Below are 21,694 nucleotides of genomic sequence, written 5' to 3' on the forward strand. Positions count from 1 at the left end.
ATGTTTAATTAATTAATATTAATTTAATAATTAATTTAATATAGTTTAATTAATTTATATATACAGATATTTTTTATTTTATTCTATCTATCTATCTATCTATCTATCTATCTATCTATCTATCTATCTATCTATCTATCTATCTATCTATCTATCTATCTATCTATCTATCTATCTATCTATCTATCTATCTATCTATCTATCTATCTATCTATCTATCTATCTATCTATCTATCTATCTATCTATCTATCTATCTATCTATCTATCTATCTATCTATCTATCTATCTATCTATCTATCTATCTATCTATCTATCTATCTATGTCATGAGTGGAATTATTTTATGATCTCATCCCCACAGAACTTTGCAGTCTCCTCAAAGAGGCTTTGTCCCTCAGGATTTTTTGAATACGAATAATCCACATCAAATTTATTTTGTAGTTTTTGCCCAAAACCAACCTAAAGGACAGATTTATAAAGGCGTCAAGCAGATGTTCTTGCTCTGGGATGTCCAAATCCAATTACAGGCTGTTGTGCAACTATTTTGCCTCGTTGACCATTTCAAACGACATTTCAAGCACAGGAAACAAGACAAGGAAATATGAATAGATTTAGCTTTGCCTCATGTTTCATGCAGTGGTTTTGATTTGCTCTCCTTGCCGCTGAGAAATAATGGTTATGGCAACTGTTGACAAAACTAATACACAAGCAAGCTCGGTCCCTACAGAGTGAGTGCAAAACAATCTTCAAATAATGAATTGGACCATATTTTGACAGACTTCAACAATATAGCGTACTCTTGAACCCAGTGTGAGGGTGAGTACATGTGTAGATCTGACCTGTCTCAGACGGTCAAGTGTTTGTCTCCAGCAAATAAGTTTCCTCTTCAAAGCTAAAGCATAACCAGGACATGAACCAAGAGATGAAGCCTTCTGAAGCTAAAACGGGTTTCCTGACTGGTGAAGTGAAGTCTTGGATCACTGTAAAGGGCAAGTTACACGCTGAGCACTGGATTCCCATTACACGCCTCAGACCTCGGAAGTGTTTCCTTCCTTCCCATCAGCAGTCCACTAGATTTTCAGGTGAAATTGCGAGGGTTTCACGCCTCTGCAAAAGTTGCTGTCACGATTCTAGGTTGATTTATTTATTTATTTTACTTTTTTTTAATGTAATGTAGTATAATTCTATGTTTGTTTGTTTTTTTATCGAAATTGTATGTGATCAGTTGTGTTGTGTGCATGCAAACATGACAGAAATTAAGAAACTGTTAGTGTGCAGATGTGCTCAGGCTGATGAGCAATAGCAATAGTGATGGTTTTCTACAGCCAAACCCCTAAAAAATCAGGAGATAATGTGAGAAATGCAATTATGTACGCATGCTTTACTGAAAGCTCTCGTCTTCCGTTTGAGGCCCGAGGAGATATTATGGGCATTTCTAAGTAATCTAGGATCATATTGTGTCTGAAGCAGATGATTTACAGAGAAATCAATTTACAGATTGAGACATACAGGAAGAGGCAAAAAATAGCCGAGCGAGATACAGATGCTCTCTGGCAAACCCTGTCAAATGCCCATTATGACTGCAGTGTAGGAGCGCTTAACATGGGAAACCTGGAGCCTTGATTTTTTTAACTAAGCCTATAAACATTCCGTTTGTTATGGAATCTGAATATAGACATGAAAAGAATGACACTTTCTGAAGCAAATGCAAGTGGATTTTGATTGCAAAACTCACCACTAATGTCCAACTTGGTCTGATAGTTTTCCTATTATTGTGACTGTTGGCAAGTTTCCAGTATTTACTAAACTTAAAGGGATAGTTCACCCAAATATTACAATTTTGCCATCATTTATTCACCCTCCAAGAATACCAAGAATGTCGGTAAACAGTGTGTTGACGGTAGCCATTGAAAAATACTATGGAAGTCAATGGCTACCATCAACGTTCTGGTTACCAACATTCTTCAAAATATCTTCTTTTGTGTAACTCGTACAGGTTTGGAACAACATGAGGGTGAGTAAATTATGTCAGAATTTATTTTTTTGGGTGAACTATTCCTTTAAAATGAAAACGTGAAATTAAAAGCTAATTCAAAATTTGAATAGTGACTATAATATCATATACATAATACTAAAACAAGACCGGTAATTGCTAGGTGTTCAACTAATCAAGCGCTACTAATTATCACAGTACATCTCTAATAAGATTTCTGAAACCCTGTATTATTAGACATTAAAAGGTAAAATATAGCATGGGATGTAACTATAATTTGAACTTGAGTGTACCACATTTCAGCACATAATGTTTCAGTGTTCAGGGTTTTTATTATTTTTAATATTCGAATGTGTCTAATTACCAGAAGCTGAACATTAAACTCACTCAGCGAGAAAGTCTCAGACTGAATTACCCATGCAGCATCAGAAACTGAACATTAAACTCACTCAGCCCTCAGAACACTGTGGTTGTGTTCCTTCTGCTGTGTGGTTGTTGGTGCATTGCTATTGCCTTTAATGTCAGATCTCTCCTCAACAAGCTGAGAAATATGTAAGTTCAGTGCATTTTTAATTAGTTATTAGGATGTTCCATTTCCATTTTCAAAGCATTAATATTTTCTGGGTCAAAAATAATTCTTATCGCTTGCAATGTAAATAATTGAGGTCTTTATAACAGTATAGCCAACTACTTACATAAAAATATGCATATAAATATCAGTCATCACTCTGTTTCTCACAATAATATCTTAGTTAGATGATATTTAAGTGGTTAGATTTATGAAAAAACATATAATGCAATGCAACACAATAACAATTGAGAAATGAACAAATAAACCTTCCTCAAAAGCCTGATGATCATATTTGATTCTTATGATTTTTCTAAAAAATAAAAGGTTTATATGGAGAAACAAGTAAACCTAAAGTTGCTTTGTCTTGAAATATTGCTAACAATATAAAAGTTATTCTTATCTTTACTTCATACATTCAGTAAAAAATTCACAGCAAAAAGACATGTTACATGGCTTGGCAGACGACAGAAGGCATAGAGTAGATTGTGTGCAACAGTTTTTTTTCTTCATGTGCATAATTTAGAGGCAGATATGATACAGTAGGCTTGTAGGGTTATATCATTTCACATTTATAAAGCAATAATCAGTAAATTGAAATAAATTATCAGATGCACATATTTAGTCCACAGCATACTTTATATAAATCAGGGATGGGGAATGTCGGTCCTGGAGGGCCACTGTCCTGCAGAGTTTAGTTCCAACCCTGATCATACACACCTGAACAAGCTAATCAATGTCTTCAGGGTCAATGAAAGCTTTAGCGTAAGTTCTGCCGGGAAGATTCAATTGTTACGTCACTTATTACCTTCTCATCTATCCAATCTTATTCTAATAATTGTAGTATAAAAGATCAGTACTTACACATGTCTGAGTTCGCAGATGCTGACGCTTACATTCACCTCCATCCTCCCCACTACCATCAGTATGGGCCCTTCCCCTCCGTCGTCCTCACCACCACCAGGATGGTCCCTTCCCCTCCATCCTCCCCACCACCACCCGGATGGTCCCTTCGCCTCCATCCTCCGCCGCCACCACCACCACCAGGATGGTCCCTTCCCCTCCATCCTCCCCATCACCATCTGGATGGTCCCTTCCCCTCCATCCTTCCCACCACCACCCGGATGGTCCCTTCCCCTCCATCCTCCCCACCACCATCTGGATGGTCCCTTCCCACCACCACCCGGATGGTCCCTTCGCCTCCATCCTCTGCCACCATCACCAAGATGGTCCCTTCCCCACCATCCTCCCCACCACCATCAGTATGGTCCTTTCCCCTCCATCCTCCCCACCACCAGGATGGTCCCTTCCCCTCCGTCCTCCCAAACACCACCAGGATGGTCCCTTCCCCTCCATCGTCCCCACCACCATCTGGATGGTCCCTTCCCCTCCGTCCTCCCCACCACCATCCGGATGGTCCCTTCCCCTCCGTCCTCCCCACCACCACCAGGATGGTCCCTTCCCCTCCCCTCCCCTCCCCTCCTCTCCCCTCCCCTCCCCTCCCCTCCCCTCCCCTCCCCTCCCCTCCCCTCCTCCCCACCACCATCCGGACGGTCCCTTCCCCTCCATCCTCCCCACCACCACCAGGATGGTCCCTTCCCCCTCCATCCTCCCCACCACCACCAGGATGGTCCCTTCCCCCTCCATCCTCCCCACCACCACCAGGAATGGTCCCTTCCCCTCCGTCCTCCCCACCACCACCACCACCAGGATGGTCCCTTCCCCTTGCCCTTGCCCTTGCCCTTGCCCTTGCCCTTGCCCTTGCCCTTGCCTTTGCCCTTGCCCTTGCCTTTGCCCTTGCCCTTGCCTTTGCCCTTGCCCTTGCCTTTGCCCTTGCCCTTGCCCTTGCCTTTGCCCTTGCCTTTGCCCTTGCCTTTGCCCTTGCCTTTGCCCTTGCCTTTGCCCTTGCCTTTGCCCTTGCCCTTGCCCTTGCCCTTGCACTCCCCACTCCTCACTCCTCACTCCTCACTCCCCACTCCCCACTCCTCACTCCTCACTCCTCACTCCCCACTCCTCACTCCTCACTCCTCACTCCTCACTCCTCACTCCTCACTCCCCACTCCCCACTCCCCACTCCCCACTCCCCACTCCCCACTCCTCACTCCTCACTCCTCACTCCCCACTCCTCACTCCTCACTCCCCACTCCCCACTCCCCACTCCCCACTCCTCACTCCTCACTCCTCACTCCTCACTCCCCACTCCCCACTCCCCACTCCCCACTCCTCACTCCCCACTCCTCACTCCCCACTCCCCACTCCCCACTCCCCACTCCCCACTCCCCACTCCCCACTCCCCACTCCCCACTCCCCACTCCTCACTCCTCACTCCCCACTCCCCACTCCCCACTCCCCACTCCCCACTCCCCACTCCCCACTCCCCACTCCCCAGTCCCCAGTCCCCAGTCCCCACTCCCCACTCCTCACTCCTCACTCCCCACTCCCCACTCCCCACTCCCCACTCCTCACTCCTCACTCCTCACTCCTCACTCCCCACTCCCCACTCCCCACTCCTCACTCCTCACTCCCCACTCCCCACTCCCCACTCCCCACTCCTCACTCCCCACTCCCCACTCCTCACTCCCCACTCCCCACTCCCCACTCCTCACTCCTCACTCCCCACTCCCCACTCCTCACTCCTCACTCCTCACTCCCCACTCCCCACTCCCCACTCCCCACTCCCCACTCCCCACTCCCCACTCCTCACTCCTCACTCCCCACTCCCCACTCCCCACTCCCCACTCCCCACTCCCCACTCCCCACTCCTCACTCCTCACTCCCCACTCCCCACTCCCCACTCCCCACTCCTCACTCCCCACTCCCCACTCCTCACTCCTCACTCCCCACTCCTCACTCCTCACTCCTCACTCCCCACTCCCCACTCCCCACTCCTCACTCCCCACTCCCCACTCCCCACTCCCCACTCCCCACTCCCCACTCCCCACTCCTCACTCCTCACTCCTCACTCCTCACTCCCCACTCCTCACTCCTCACTCCTCACTCCCAACTCCTCACTCCCCACTCCTCACTCCTCACTCCTCACTCCCCACTCCCCACTCCCCACTCCTCACTCCCCACTCCCCACTCCCCAGTCCCCAGTCCTCACTCCTCACTCCTCACTCCCCACTCCCCACTCCCACCACCACCACCACTAGGATGGTCCCTTCCCATACCTCTGTCCTCCCCACTGCCACCAGGATGGTCCCTTCCCATATCTCCCCGGGGGTTGGCTGCGCCCCTGCCCTCGTCTTTAGGCAGGAAATGCAGATCCGTACCCTCGGATGGCGAGCTACAAACGGGGTCTATGCCAAAGAACTTTATATCATAATACTCGCTTGCTGGGCTGTTAATAAATGCATACTTGTTACGTTATTTTGCCTCCCGAGTCTTTCTGGTAGAACTAAGGCTACAGTCAGGTGAGGGTTTTTCAGGGTTGAAGCTAAACTCTGCAGGACAGCATCCCTCCAGGACTGACATTTCTCATCCCTGATTTAAATAATTCATTCGTATCCATCAGCGCAGCACATGAATGTCAGTGCATCGATCAGAACGTAGTATAATCTCAAAAACCAGCTGCGTTTGACAGAGCATCGCGCCATTTGCAATCCCGTGTGGCCTTGACGCTGTGACAGGAAGATTTCCTCTTCAATCCTGCAATCGGAAACCACACGTGTAGTTCCTGGAAGCCAGCATGAATAAGTAAGCATTGTTGTGATGGGCCGGTGTCAGCTGAAGTGACTGTCAGAGAGAGCTGGGTGATTCTCTGAGGACGTCCCGCTCTTCCTCCATCATCAGGGGAAAGGCTGGCACTCTGGGTAATTTCATCACGTCGGTGCAGATGACTGATTGGAAACTTGCTCTTTTTAGATGGACAGTCAGAAGAGGTGCCCGAACGTCCCCGCGGACAGTCCTGAAAGGGCTATATGGGATCAACAGCAATTTTATTTCATCTCTTTTCATTTATTTATTTCCTCAGCTTCCTCACGCCGGTGTGTCAAGGATGCCAAGTAAACCTCGCTCCCACAATTCACTTTGTTCCGAGTCCCTCTTCTGTTGAATATTGAGTTTGCTCAGCCAAAATCTTCCCTGCTCACTTACTCTGGATGAAAAAGTACTGGTTATGATGGATTATGTATTTTGCTGTTATATCAGCATACACAGGTTTTCTAGCATGAAGCATTCAGAGGCGAATTCGCTAAACCGTTATCATCATGACATCAAAATTGGCTTTAAAATAAATAATATAAATTACAGGAATTGACCAAAGTATTTAATGGGAGATTATATGTTACATTATATGTTAAATTTTGACGTTAACTCCACTACATAAAATTGTTCTATAGTCTATACAGAATTAAATGTAATTACATCAGCACTGTAACAAATTACAGATGAATGAAAAGTAATCCCATACTTAACTTTAAAAAAGTAATTAATTTACAGTATTTTTTATATTATGTTTTTATTACAGTAATTTCAACATTCCCTTACAGTTGGATGGTACCTGAAATATTTGATAACAGATAATCGACAATTAAATTTATTGGCAAAAATAAATAAATAAATAAATAAATAAATAAATATTACACACATATATATATATATATATATATATATATATATATATATATATATATATATATATATATATATATATATATATATATATAATTATAAGGAAAAAAAGGACAGAAAATACATCAATTGTGGTAGCAATACAATATGTTGCAAAGTAATGCTAGCTATTTCAGTAATGCAGCCTTTTTTTGTAATTAAATAAACAAAATAATAAATAGTTGTATATTTATTACTCAGATCTGCCTATCAGTTTTGGCTTCTTATATCGTTATCCCCCCCCCCCCCCCCATATACAAAAGGAACCTGGATGGTATATTTTACTCTAGACATACTCTATTACCAATATGCTTACTTTTATTTTTATTCAAGCTATTATTCTTTCATTCCTTATTTCTTCCGTAACCCTATTTTTCAACAGAATCCTCATCACATATTGATCAGATTTGTCTTCTAATTTAAGATTTGTAAGACCAAAGTATAGAGTTAAAAATCTAAATTGGATGCTCTCTAAACTGTTATGGATTTCTTGCCAATATTTCTGAACTTTCTGAACTATATCCCAGGATATATGGCTATGATTGGCTTCATTCGAGCCGCACATTCTCCTGCAGATTGCATTTTTGTTTTGATATCTCTTCTGCTCAGGGGTGAGGAAAAATATAGTGATATTTCTCCAACCGAATTTTCTCCATGTTGAGAAATGTTTTGTCTTCCACTGTGATTAATCTAGTCTTCGTCTAGGATTTCAAATTTCCCATTTATTTTTAATTTATTGGGTATTTTCTCATTTACAGTCTTGTAGACTTTCAAATCATTTTGTAATTATTTCTGTCATGTCACCCGATTTATATATTGAAATAAACATTGTAAGACTAGAATATTATTATTTTCCTTGTCATTATAGTCCTTTATAATATTATATCTTATGTGTATAGTCTTATTTGTAAGTACCTATGAAAATCTTGATTACATAAGTATTCACGTTTGTGTCAAAATCCAACACTTTTCCTTTATGTAAAAAAGTACAGTATGCTGTGAGGCCTTGTTTTAGTCCAAGCTTTAAAGCTATAGTATTTGGTGCAAATGTTGAATCCTTAGCAATATTGATACCAATTTTATAATATTTTCTTTTCTTTTTTGATATCTTGCCAAATCTTTAAAGGGGTGGTTGATTATAATTTCACTTTTCTAACTTTAGTTAGTGTGTAATGTTGCTGTTTGATCATAAACAACATCTGCAAAGTTACAACGCTCAAAATTCAGAGCAAAGGGAGAGATTTGCTTTTAAAGAAATCACTTTTTAAGGACTACAACAAACGGCTGGTAGAGACTACACCACATTCCTCCCGGGTTAGTGACATCACAAACCCTAGAATTTACATAAACCCCGCCCCCCTGAACACGATTTATAGATTATCATGTCAGAATATGCTAATCAATGACTTGAAGATAACTACACATCAGCTCATAAATTCATCAACTAACCATTCAGAAATGTCCTGTTGCTTCTACATGTTGTCACTTCTTCTTGAGTCTCTCCATCATTGTCTGACTCCAGTTTGAACATAAAAGGCTAAAAGTTTTTACAATTTTCAGTGCATGTCTGTGTGAGTGCAGCTGTTGAAGCTCCGCCCCCTGTGCCGGGAGCAGCAGCTCATTTGCATTTATGCAAATTTGCATGGAACAGACACAAAACGTTGCGTTTTTTTGCTCACCCTCAAAAAGTGACAATTTTAACATGCTATGTAAAAATATCTATTTTGAGCTAAAACTTCACACACACACTCTGGGGACATCAAAGACATATTTTACATCTTGTGAAAAGTGCATTATACCACCCCTTTAATACTATATAAGAATTAATTTGAAAGCGAATTGATTTGCACTTACATCACTTACATTGTAGATGCTGTTTAAATGTTATTATTTGACTACAAAAATAGAATCTACATGCACAAGAAAATGAACGCCACACACAGTACAAACATGTTGCATAGAGGTTTAGATGAGATTGAGTTGCTGATAAAATGTGTCATGACGTGCCACACAGAGTCAAACAGCTGCAGCTTTAGTGCTTCACAGACATTAATGTTTCAAAACACCGGCTCTGCTGGAACGAGCTGTCCGTGTTTTTCTGCTTTTGCAAGGCCAGGCGGTTCATTCTCCCCTCTTCACCGATTTGTGAAATACATTGGAGACCATTTCACCAGGAGCATTATATGCTGTCAGGAAAGGAACTAATTATATAGGGCTTCCAGAAACGATTCCTCAAGCCCCATTAGGTCTGTACCATGCTAACGTACACCATGGCTCTGGAGAAACCCACGCTACTGATATATCACTGAGGCATAATTGTATTTCATATCGCTCTTCTTAAACTTTGCTTAGTTAAATGGACCGTTAGAATATCGTAATTTAAGAGAAACAAAACTAATGCAGCTTTGATATTCTGCGCCAGTGGAAGCACTTGAGCGAGGGTTGAAAACTTCAGCAATCGTCACAAACCCAAGGGAAAGACCACTCATGTGGAGAGATTCTTCTCCAATAGTGTTGCCAGAAATCCCAGAGTTGTGAGATGTTTTTTTCTTTTTCTTTTTTTTTTGCAAAAGCACTTGAGAATGCATCTGAGACTTTAAAACCTAATTGAATTCATCCTTCTTCATAAGTACAACAGAGGCATGTGTTCCTAAGCTCATGACAAGATCACATTTTTGTTATTTATTTATTTCTACTCCAATTATATTTCAAACCACAATGGGGGCAATATCCAGATGTTTATCAGCACTTGGCAGTCTGCGCTCAGTTGAACACGCTCTGGTTTCCACTCGCTCAGGGCGTTCATTTGTGTGCATCTCTATATGAAACCCTTATAAGGAAATGGAATTTCTTTAAATATCTTGGGAACAGTTATGCTCAGGCATGCATATGAATCCAGAGGATCTTGAGAATTGAACATACATGTTGTGTTTAAGCTGCTCAGGCACTTCAAATGATCCTTTTGAAAGTGTGGAGCTGTTTTTAGCATGTTCATAACGTTGACAGCAAAGCTAAATTTAGTCTCTAGTTTTCAGTGTCTGGCACACGAATCAAAATGTGTTTTTTTTTTTTTTTTTTTTACTCAAACAGTGGATATCCTTCAACCATTTCAAAAGGTTTAATGCAAGCAGTAAAAATCTGGCAAAAATCCAATTTAAAAGGAAGGCTTGTTTTATTTATTGCTTTTTTTCTTCAGTAAATGAATGCAAAGCATATATAATTATTTATAAATGCAAAGATTATAATTATTTATAAATGCAAAGATTATATAATTATTTATATACTCAATTATAATATTTATAATACGTGTTCATATTTTTCTATTTATAAAATAATTGCATGATATTTATAATATATTTTGATATTTTATAAAAATATGTAATTTTATTATTATTATGTGAATAAACAAATAATTTAATTAAAATCAGATAATTGATTCATTTTGAACTGCTTTATTTTATTTTATTTTATGTTTTGTTCTGCTAGTATGCTCAAACAACACATTTTTTATTGTACAAAATGTATAAATTAATGAAACAAAAATTATTAAAAAAAATGTTAGGGTTAGGGGTGTGTGTGTGTGTGTGTGTGTGTTTCAGAAATATAATAGACCAAACATAATTGCAAAAAGAAAACTTTGTGGATCAACTTAAATAAACCTCAAATAATTCCTAAAGATACGTTTGTCTTTAAAGTGGAAGTGTTTGTTTTAGAGGTTGTCAGAAAGTACACATGAATACCCACGGATACCAATGAGATCAAGTTGAGCATCTGTATTTAGAAAGTAAGACTCTTTTTGATGGATCTTCCAGACAAATGGTACAGTAAAACCCAAACCTGAAGAGTACCAGACTGCAGTTCCCGCGGCGAGGTGAAGACAAAGCCGCTTATCCCGTGACTCAGGCATGCTGAGAGGTAATGGGACGTGTGAGCCGCTTTCCTCTTCAGTGTTCAAAGAGGAGTCAAAGTGAGGTCAAGAGAAGAACCTTCGTGTTCCTGGTGTCTCTGTTTCAGTGTCTCAAAAGTTGACAACTTTGGCGAATGTGAATAAGTTTTAAAATCTCTGTAGTTGAGGTTACCTGAGGCAACTCTCATTTATCCCTAAATCGTGCATGACTGAACTTGTAAGACGAACCGATTATAATTTGGTCACTAAATGCATAGAAATTACACTTTATCTTTCATTTAAGCAGCCCTAATTTCCCAGACGTTACAACATGGACACATTGGATAAGGGTGTACGTTTAGGGCAAGACCATCTCTTTCTCTGACAAGAGTGTTTGAAACTGTTTTCCTTTGCTTTGCTTTGCTTTGTTTGGTGCTGCTATTGCGTTTAAATTACACACCCCTTAAAAAAGAATAAATTAATTAAATTATTGAAAATTATTTACAAATATATTTTATTTATTTATTTATTCATTTATTTATTTTATTTATTTATTTTATTTTTTATTTTTTTATTTATTTTATTTTTTTGGAGCTGCTAGCACACATTGCATTTAAGTAAAAATGAATAAATAAATACAATTATATAAATTATGCAAAGTTATAGTAGTTTAATAGTACAATAAAACTTTATTTTTTTACTTATTTATTTATTTATTTATTTATTTATTTATGTTTTGGTGCTGCTAGCACAAATTACATTTGCAGTAAAAAAGAATAAATAAATGCAATTATGCAGAATTTATAGTAGTTTGATAGTACTACTATATTCTATTTTATGTTTTATTTGGTGTTGCTAGTGCACAGACATTACCTTAAAAAAAAAAAAAAAAAAAAACCTTAAATTAGGTTAAATTAGTTTTATAATACAAAAAAAAAAATTGTTTATACAATATTTGACTGGAAAGTTATACATGCATTATTACACACAGAAAATGTCATCTTCACTTTCTTTATTTCTTTATTTAATAACATTTAACCTTAAGTTATTTTCTAAATTCTTCATTTCAGTTCCATGGATTCATTAAAAAGAACTACTAATATATATATATATAGTTCATGAATTGGTTAATTTGTCCCAAGGTTATGCACATTGCAGCATGTGCGGAAAGGCAAATACACTACCGCCTAGCCTAGAATAGTAACGTTTGTGATGCATGGTAAAAATTTCCTGCAGTAACATGGTGTTTTGGCCTGTCACGGTGGGTCAAAATTATGATGTAGTGTTTACAATTTGCCTTTTGCGCAGCCTCCTCAGCTAATGTTTTGCATCGTATCAGCACCCTTAAATTGTTATCCAAGCATTGTCGGGAGAGAAGATGAATGAGGTCGTTTGCTTGCTAACCTCAATTCGGTTTCTGTGGGAATGCTTTTTCTATTGTCGTGATTCCCTTGGGTTTCTCTGCGTTCATGTGTGTGCTAGAGAGAGAGAGAGCGCGAGAGAGAGAGAGAGAGAGAGAGAGAGAGAGAGAGAGAGAGAGAGCATATGTGTATTTGAACTTGATAAACTAGGTGAGAACCCATTTCACTTGACATCCAGTTTGGCGGGCATATAAACAGTCTGCTCCTTGACTTGCCATCTGTGTTGACCTCCACATTCTTGCTTGACTCTATATGGTCATGTGTTTCTTCTGCATCGAGTTACTGCGCAAACTCAGTCTTTACATCTGTGGCTCTCAAGCGGTGGGTCACGACCCGTTAATGGGTTGCAGGTCTGTTCTGATTGGGTTACGGGCAGCGAGGAAAAACATGCTAAATGCCCTGTAAATGATCTAAATCCCCATCTTCAAAGCTACCTTGAGAGTCCCAGATGAGAAAATGTGAGATTTCAGCTCCAAAGCAAAGCATGTAGGAAGATCTGAACATGTTTAACAAAACTTTCTCCCATTATGTTGTCGCTTTCCCTGAATGATGAGCAATTTAAACTTCATTGTAATCAAAGGAGCGGGCGAGAATGACAGCTAGCGGATAATTGAAGTAGACGTGTTGGAAACGGTCCGCTGGGGCTGTTAGAGCGACTCTGACAGGATCTTTACAGAAGCGCAGAATGACAGCTCTCTTTACAGCATCAGTGTGTTGGTCTGGACTGTCAGGTGCATCTCTCTGGACTTGGTAAAAAGTGCTGTCTAAATGCTAGCCTCGTAAAACGCTGACAGGAATTATTATAGAGATACAATTACAAGAGCGGCCTTTTTTGACATGCATTGTTTTTGGTGCCGTGAGAATTTTTGCAGGAGCCCATTGGGTTTGATGCTGATGTGATCTCTGAATCATTGATCATGAAGTGTTTGACTGCCAAAACATCTCCCTGTTTTAGCCTCCTATGTTAAACTTGACTTTGACCCTATTCACTTCAAAATACTTGTTCCTGGGTTTATTGTGAATTATTAATCAGAGTTCATCATGTCATTTCAAGTAAAATAAATAAATAAATACAATAAAATGTCTTCATAGTCTTTCTTTTCTGATGATGTCATTAATCCCTCCTATTGTTAACAGCCTGTCATATAGGCTTATCAATATTACATATTGGAAATTTGTCAATTGTTTATATAAAATGGGCTTTAAAGTTAATATCATACACTATACACTCTAAAAAATGCTGGGTTGTTTCAAGCCATGTTTGGGTCACATATGGACAATCCCAACTGTTGGGTTTAAAAATTAAAAAAATTAAACCAACTGTTGGATTTAAACATTTAAAAAGTTAAACCAACCATTGGATATAAAAATGTAAAAAAAATAAACCAAAGGTTGGGTTAAAAATAAATAAATAATGAAACCAACCTTTGAGTTTAAACATTTTACAAATTAAACCAACCACTGAAAAATTAAACCAATTGACCGTTCGCAAAACCCCGCACTCGAACGGTCCTCGTCCAATCCTGTAACTAAGGAGAAGGACCTCCGTCAAACATTGCGATTTCAGCACATGGTGAAACGATGCGCCTATGGCACCTGCAAGTCTGACACTAGGTACCCCAAAAGTTTAGAGGGAGGGGTCGTTTTTTCGCCTTTCCAAAACCCAAGACCCAAGCGGAAAGATGCCAACAGTGGATTAAGCATTGTGGGAGACCTCACTCACAGCTAAATGCCTCGAAGATTAATAAGCATACATATGTCAGCATATATAATATATAAGCGTCAGTCACGCCCGTTTCACATATACTCCGTAGTCCGTTTACAGTGCGTTTTTTTCTCGCACCCATGTTAACAGGTAAAGCTTTCACACTGCACGCGGATTAGAGATGCGCGGTTGGCGGTTACAGCCGCGGACTCCGCGGATAAACCGCGGATAAACCGCGGATCGGGCGGATGACGTGATGAAAAATAATATTTTAATTCAATTCGGGCGGGTGGCGGGCGGTTGAACCAATCAAATGAAAAATATTATGTATACAGCAATCAGCGGATGGCGGGCGGGTGCGGTTTTGAAAATTGGTCAAAAACGTTGGTGCGAATGGATGGCGGACGGATGATGAGTTTTGTGATGCGGTTGCGGATGAAATAATAGCCCATACGCGCATCTCTAACGCGGATGCTGCAATCGTTTCCGCACCGAGTCTATTTTTGCTGTGCTGCACGCGCTGAATTAAAGTGACAGCGCATGGTTCTTGGTCAAAACGAACACAGATTGACATGAAAATATAATAATCTCACCATAAATGCATTTAAGAAAATAAAATGTAGTAAACTCACCATAGCCTAAATGTATTTTTGGACTTGCAATTCTGACTTTATAAGAAGCAATTGCGACTTTATTTCACACAATTCTGACTTTATATCTCGCAATTCTGACTTTATAACACACAATTGCGACTTTATATCACGCAATTCTGACTTTATATCTCTCATTCTGACTTTATAACACGCAATTGTGACTTTATTTCACGCAATTTTGACTTTATATCTCGCAATTCTGACTTTATAGCACGCAATTGCGACTTTATATCTCGCAATTCTGAGAAATAAAGTCAGAATTGCCTCCTGACCTCTTCCTCCCATCCATCCTCCCTGACGTGTACCGTTACGGTAGGGCCGGTGTGGATAATATGGTTAATGACTCGTTATAACGTAGTACAAACGTCTTCTATGATAAAATGATTTTGTATGATTTGTAACCAGGCACTAAAGCGATCACCCATAAAACGGCCTTTGAGCCAATCGGATTGCTTGGGTCTGTATTATTCACCACACCGGCCTAGCTATCGGTAGGCGCCGGCGGTGCCGCGGTAGCCTACCTGAGAAAACGTTTAGGAAAAGACGGACTATGGACCCAACCAACTCTATAGGAGGGGAGGGGAGAACTCCCTCACATGGTACAACCCATGCAGAGGCTGCGCGCTGCGGTGTCAGAATGCAAAACGTGTATGTAACTAACGTGACATTGAAATGTGAAAAAAAAAAAACCTTTCCTCGACCGGCCCAAAAGTGAAGCGGCCCACTGGGAATTCTCCAGATTCTCCCGATTACCCACTCCGGGCCTGGTACCAGCAATATATTCAAGTTTTGTTTTTCACTGTATTAATCTCAAATGTCATGATTTGCCAATGCATGAGAGTAACAGTTACTGGCACCTTTTTCCCCCACTTCAAGCACTGGCCTCGATTGTTGTAATATTCCCGTCTTTGCTTATTTTAACATTTTGAACATATCCCTCCACTGCATATTGCAGCCCTTTCTGTCGTGCCCTGGAGGATATGTCTGCTGCATTACTCCAAAACAATCACTTACACCGGTATGGAGCTCAACCCAGCCATGTGTCTGTTTCTCTATTGTTTGACGGGCGTAGTAACAATAACTAGGGGGCGTGGCTTTTGCGAACGGTCAATTGTTGGGTTAAAAAATAAAAAAAATATACCAACCGTTGGGTTTAAAAATGTACAAAATTCAAACCAATGTTTGGGTTTGTCCATATGTGACCCTGGACCACAAAACCAGTCACATGGGTCAATTTTTTGATTGATACATAATCTGAAAGCTGAATAGATAAGCTTTCCATTGATGTATGGTTTGTTAGGATAGGAAAATATTTGGCCGAGATACAACTATTCTGCAATCTGAGGGTGTAAACAATTCGAAACATTGATTAAATCTCCTTTAAAGTTGTTCATTAATGTTGGCGATTGTGCTGCATTCACTCACAAAAATACATGTTTTATATATTTACAGTAGGAAATGTACAAAATATCTTCATGGAACATGATCTTTACTTAATATCCTAATGATTTTTGACATATAAGAAAAATCGATAATTTTGACCCATACAATTTATTTTTTGGCTATTGCCACAAATATACCTGTGTGACTTATGACTGGTTTTGTGATCCAGGGTCACATATGTGACCCAAACACGGGTTGAAACAACCCAGCAGTTTTTAGAGTGTACTGTTCAAAGTACTGTTTTCTTTTCTGGAAAAGTTCACTTCAGCCGGTAAACACCTTTGAACTGCCATTGGGCCGTTGCGATGATGTAATAGGTGGGTGTGGCTCTGTGGCTCCGCCTTCTTTGATGTAGAAATCTTCTCCGGTTCATATCCTCTTTCAGTTTGTCAAGGTCAAACATCAGGGAGTAAAATCATAAACTAGAGAGCTGCGTTATAATAGACATTGAAGTGTAATTCTCTGTTAAACGCAACACTGATTTTTTTTTTTTTTTTTTTTTCATGTATAATAATGTAAAACTGTTTATAAGCAAATATGTGATGTGACTTTACTTGACTGGAGTGTCGAATTGCAGAGCTGGTGCAAACATATCCACATCTCTACGATCAGATGCTTTCTTAAAGGTGGTATCAGTGATTTCAGGCCCAAAAATATATATTTTTTTTTTCCTAACGATCCGCTAGCTGCCCGCCCCATAAGCATGCCGTCAAAAAAACGCGTCTCTGTAGGCAGCCTAGGCTCTGAGATCTGCACACAAAAACAAATGGTTTAGCCAAACAATCAAAACCAAAACAAATAGTGTTCCAACCAATCACCGACAGGGGGAGGGTGTTGTGAGGTGTGAATGTGATAAAAATATTTTTGGGCCTGAAATCACTGATACCACCTTTAACTGCTGTTTTCTCACCACTGGCGTGTTTGTTGTGTGTTTATTTTGATATCAATATTTGCATACTCATCTAAACGAATGTTGCTAACAGTATACCGCTGCAAAGATATTTCCAACTACCTTTTTTGCTGTGAGTATATCAGAGCCTTAACCCAGCTTTAACTTTCTGCCTTTGGAAACTTAATAATAATGTAATATGGCCTGCATTAAAGTTACCTAGAGTTAAGACCGCAATCCATTTTCTTCTTTTTCCACACACTGTTTTGACTGTAATTAGTTGATTAAGAGAAAGCCCTCTACTTTCATGCTTTAATTTAAGTCTTGTGTTCCCGCTGATGAATTAAGCGTGTTTCAGAATTAGCATGCTAACTGGACGCTGGCGATTCTTCCCCTTGGGGTTGCTGGTTTCTCCACTCGCCGCTAATGAATTTGGGAGAGTTTTAATGAGCTGAAATTACCTTTGACTCTAAGAGGCTCGCATGCGTCTCGAGCTGGTCGCGCGGCCGTTCAACGGGCCGTGTGAAAGCAAAGCGTAGGCGGGTATTAATAAAGGCAAATGAGACAGGGTCGCAAGGACGTACGATATGAAGCTTGTATTTAGAACACTTCCTCAAGGGTTTGTTTGACGACGTGACCTTTGCTATGCAATTACATTATCATCTTGTGGGAAAGGAAATGGCTTATTTATACTGTACTTTAACATATGCTATGCGAAGCTCACGTTATTTGTATGAAATATAAGAACAGAAGTTGACAGTAAAGACATGTATAATGCTCAAATAAATGCTGTTCTGTTCGATCTTTCTGTTCATCAAGGAATCCTGAAAAATTGCATGCATCACAGTTTCCACAAAAAAAAAATATGAAGCAACACTGATGTTAATAATCATAAATGTTTCTTGAGCAGCAAAATGATTTCTGAAGGATCATGTGACGCTGAAGACTGGAGTAATGATGCTGAAAATTCAGCTTTGGATCAGAAAATATATTCACATAGAAAATAGTTATTTTAAATCGGAATAATATGTCAGATTTTTACTGTTTTTACTGTATTTTTGATTAAATAATTGCAGCCTTGGTGAGCAAAAACATTAAAACTTTTTTAAGAAGCTTGATGCTAATCATTCACTATTTGCTCCCATTATATGGACAAGCGTCCATGAAAGAAAGAAAGACATACGCCAATAAAACAACACCAGAGTGAGTAAATGATGACTTCATTTTTATTTTAGGTTGAACTATCCCTTTAAATCAAGCTTGATGTACTGTATCATTCACGTCTTTAGCACAAACGTTGCGATTCAGTGATTTCTGTTTGCTTTTGTGTATCTCACAAAGAGAGGCGCTCTGTCACGCTGTCTAATGAATTTAGAGCACTACATTTATTTGACATCTGTTAAAGAGCGAGCGACGAGTGTATCGAGTCGGCTGAAAGTGCTGCAGAGACAAAGGGCATGTGAGACAGCAAGGATGCACGTTATTGGTTTTGTTCTCTGCCTTCTGGCTGCTGTATCTGATCCTACAGCTCACCTGCAGTCACAGCTCCTCTACAAAGCTCATTAGCATCTGCCAACTAACTCCAAAGAGCTCTAATATCAGCCAAGATCACGGCGTAGAAGCCGACGGCAGAGATTTTACTGCCTGGTGGGCTTCTACGATCATGTGTAGGAGTGTATCTGCATGTAGAAATCCAGAATTTCATTATAAGAAACAACATTTCTAAAGTTATATTTAGCATTAAGCCGTGACGCTGTAAATCCATGCACATTGACTAGAAGCAGTGCTCAAGTAAGACTACATAATAAGATATGCATGAATATCAGCTGGGATTTCTAATGAATGTTTCGCTGTCATGAGCTATGGGCTAAAATATCATTGAAGCCAAATGTCTGATAGCATCATTGTTCACTAAGTGGTGGCGATTGAGGAGGATGATGTCATGCATAATATCAATCATCTCCTCACCACGAACAGACTTTTACTGACCACTAGCAGAGAGCAGAGCACCATTTAGGAGCTGATCTTTACTGAACTTTACAGGCATTTAATGTTGATAAGCGAGCGCCTCTGTTCAGCGAGTTAAGTGCTTCACTTACATGTACCGCTAAAGACGGTGATTAAAGGTTCTTATGAACAGATGAGCTCGTGTGACTGAAGTCTGTCGACATCTGAGAGATACACTGCAAAACATCATTTTCCCTATCAGTGTTTATCTCTAGTTTTCCAAGAATTGTTAGTTATCTAAACATTAATAAAGCAGAACAGCATAAGATCAATCTTGTTCCGAGAATTAATCTTAAAATAAATATTTTCTAACCCTATTGGCAGATAGGAAGTATAAATCAAAATAAATTCAGTAAAAATACCGTTATATATATTAATGTACAATTATCCCATCAATTGGCTGAGAAGTGAGAAGTTTCAGTGTTATGCATTTTCTCTAACCCAGATTGAAAGCGCTCAAACTAATTATTAACCGTAAAAACACCCTATAAAATTTTAGATGTGAAATTGGACAAAAGTTGCAAAAATAGTTTAAATCACTGTTTTGCTTTTTTAATACATCAGCAGTTTTAAGTGCTATTAAGAGATATTTGAAATGGGTGTACCGGAAAAACTACCTATTGGAGCATGAGACCCAAAATAGCTGAGGATATCTTTATGAACATTGTCGATTTTTGAAATGAAAACATTAAGAAAATCATTGCATAACTGATCTGACGCAGTTAGAGCGTTGACTGTCTACTTTCAGTAGTGTTACTGTTAATGCTGTGAAAGAGCTGCCTAGGATTAGTAGTATTATTGTCAAGAATTTGAGAAAAACATGAAGACCTTGCCGTGTTAATTGCTATTCTGTATTGGCCCAAACAGGTTTTCCAAGCTCGATGAAAACGGTCAGGCCAGAGCAACGCCACTTACGCTCCAATTTGCGTCATTTCACCGTCTTTGAGCTTAAGTCATCGTTATACCAGAGAGCTGAATGTACAAAAGAGACATTGCACAGTTTAATAGCAGAACATGTCCAGGTTGATTGGCATTTACGGAAAGAGACAGTTTGTGAAACAGGCCTTGAAGGATATGATTCATCCAAATTAAAAAAAGATTGCTGTATCGTCAGAAAGTCCAATATCTACAGCAGAGAAGTTTGACACAGAATAATCATTTGCCATTACTAAGTCTAGCCTATAACTTTGCAATGTGGAGGAATATTCACAAATTGTGTACGGTTAAAACATAGAAGTTTATCCTAGAAAATGATCAGTTTTTTTTTTTAAATATTATATTTAATTTTATTCATAAGTAATGCATGTAATAGTCAATATTTATTAAGCAAAATACTTATTTTTTTAATTTTCATTTTTTGATAATGATACAGTGGTATTACTGATTGCATTGTTATACAGTAAATATTATGATACAGTAAATAACATTTGTATGATACAGTACGCTAATATTTTAGTGCATTTTGAAAATAGGTTTAATATTATTTTAATAAAACTATTTTTTTTCTACTCTCTTTCCTTCCTTCCTTCCTTCCTTCCTTCCTTCCTTCCTTCCTTCCTTCCCTCCCTCCCTCCCAGCAAAGGGGTTTAACAGCAGTACTGTATTTGCCTCTAATTTGTATAAATATTCACAGTAGTTTGAAGCTATTCAACCGGCTCATCCATCTTTGAAATGTTACGTTAACCATGAGCAGATGTCCATGGAAGCGGTCATGATTCTGATAGAAGAGTTTATTTCCCGTTACATGAACTAATTCGAGATTTAGCAGGAAATCTTTTTTTTTTTTTTCTGATAATTTCTGAGATTTCTGATGACGTTAAACACACTAGATGAATTACTTTTTCAAGGTGCCACTAAACCACTTCCTCCCACCCACTCATGTCCAAATTCATATTTTATGTGAATGTCAAGTTCATTCAGCCTTAAGTAATGACATTTTCACTGAGCAATTTTAAAAAGATTGTTGAGTTGATTAACGCCATGTTCATATGCTGTCATTCATTTCCCCTTATATCTGCCTCTGGGATGTAATACGTTTGGTGTGCTTTTCTTTGAGTCTCAATCTTGCATTAACATCAAGTGCAATATCATTTTTCCAGAGAGTTTCCAGAGGCTGCACAGTGTGTTGAGCTCCAAGCGCTTCCTCACATAGTAAAGTGACAATAAGATTGACATCCGGATATCATTTTTTCCTCAAATGTAAATCCGTCCGAGACACCTTTTCAGAATCCGTTGTTGGATTAGAGTCTCCTCCACAAGACTTTCAGATGTGATTATGGAGCGTCTGCAGGGAATTGACTGCGTTTAATACCAATGTGCTGAGCATTGACATGACCTATCAGAGTTTCCCAGAAGGAGTTGATCCAACAACAGCACTAGATCCTGGTCAATATCTGTTCTATTCACTGCCGAGAGGTTTCCGAGTCAGTAAAGAGGATAAAGCGGACGGATTAGCCCAGCTGTGTGGCTTATGCAGTCTGACTGACATTTGTATTATGGGGCTGATTAGTTCTGGATT

At 39.5% G+C, this 21,694-nt stretch overlaps 1 protein-coding gene across 2 annotated transcripts in view; it reads left to right on the forward strand.

Moving 5' to 3' along the window:
• gpc6a (glypican 6a) overlaps nucleotides 1-21,694 on the forward strand; it is a 223,758-nt gene that overhangs the window by 58,688 nt on the left and 143,376 nt on the right. The window lies entirely within an intron of this gene.

Source organism: Scardinius erythrophthalmus (assembly GCF_964197995.2).
Source record: "Scardinius erythrophthalmus genome assembly, chromosome: 3".
Lineage (NCBI taxonomy): Eukaryota > Metazoa > Chordata > Actinopteri > Cypriniformes > Leuciscidae > Scardinius > Scardinius erythrophthalmus.